The sequence below is a fragment of the Dendrobium catenatum genome, unplaced genomic scaffold (assembly GCF_001605985.2).
Source record: "Dendrobium catenatum unplaced genomic scaffold, ASM160598v2 original_scaffold_59834, whole genome shotgun sequence".
NCBI classification, from domain to species: Eukaryota; Viridiplantae; Streptophyta; class Magnoliopsida; order Asparagales; family Orchidaceae; genus Dendrobium; species Dendrobium catenatum.
This window is the reverse complement of record NW_021378285.1, coordinates 1-1,224: the sequence shown is the minus strand read 5'-3', so window position 1 is coordinate 1,224 and position 1,224 is coordinate 1. Positions and strand designations below refer to the sequence as shown.

Below are 1,224 nucleotides of genomic sequence, written 5' to 3'. Positions count from 1 at the left end.
TTCGATGTCTCTCTTCTTGCCATTGAAGAGGGCATATTTGAGGTCAAAGCTACAGCTGGTGACACCCATCTCGGAGGCGTAGGTTTCGATAACCGGCTAGTTAACCACTTTGTTCAGGAGTTCAAGAGGAAGCACAAGAAAGACATCAGTGGTAATCCTAGATCTCTAAGGCGGTTGAGAACTGCTTATGAGAGAGCCAAGAGGACTTTGTCATCTACAGCCCAGACCACCATTGAGATTGATTCTCTCTATGAGGGTGTAGATTTCTATACAACGATTACTCGAGCGAGGTTCGAGGAGCTAAACATGGATCTCTTTAGAAAATGCATGGAGCCTGTAGAGAAGTGCCTTAGGGATGCCAAGATGGACAAGAGCCATGTCCATGATGTTGTACTTGTCGGCGGATCAACTCGAAATCCTAGAGTTCAGCAACTGCTGCAAGATTTCTTCAATGGCAAGGAGCTCTGCAAGAGCATTAATCCGGATGAGGCTGTTGCATGTGGTGCTGCCGTCCAAGCTGCTATGTTGCATATGGTCCGGAGAGTTCAGCAACTGCTGCATATGCTCTGCCGTCCAAGCTTTCCGGCATTCTGAATGTCTCTGCTGAGGATAAGACCACAGGCCAAAAGAATAAAATAACCATCAGTAATGACAATCGAAGGCTGAGCAAGGGGGACATAAAGAAGATGTTTCAGGAAGCTGAGCAGTACAAGGCTGAGGATGAAGAGCACAAGAAGAAGGTGGAGTCGAAGAATACGCTGGAGAACAATGTCTACAACATGAGAAATACCATCAAGGATGATAATATGGCTTCAAAGCTAGGCGCTGAAAGCAAGAAGAAGATTGAAGATGCTGTAGATCAGGTAATCCAGTGGCTGATAGTAATCAGCTGGCGGAGGCTGATGAGCTTGATGATAAAATGAACTGGAGGGCCTCTGCAATCCTATTATTGCCTGATGGCATGGATGAAGATGGTCCTGCAGGTGCGGGTGGCAGAGCCGCTGTTCCTAAGATTGAAGAAGTTGATTAGTGTGTTTATATCATATTTTGAACTTAGACAAGAATACTCCATTACATCTTTGAAACACACTGTATGAAAGAAAAAGAAATACAGAGAAATTTTCTCTAATAGTTTGGACATACCCTCTTTTGCATATATATGCTGATGATCTACTTATATTTAGTATGATAGATCTTAAATATTTCATATTTAAAGTTAGTTCT

General features: G+C 43.3%; 1 pseudogene; it reads left to right on the top strand.

Annotated features, from left to right (window-relative positions):
• Nucleotides 1-3: 3 nt before the first annotated feature.
• On the top strand, nucleotides 4-1,071 carry LOC110104721 (annotated as a pseudogene).
• The last annotated feature ends 153 nt before the right edge of the window (nucleotides 1,072-1,224 follow it).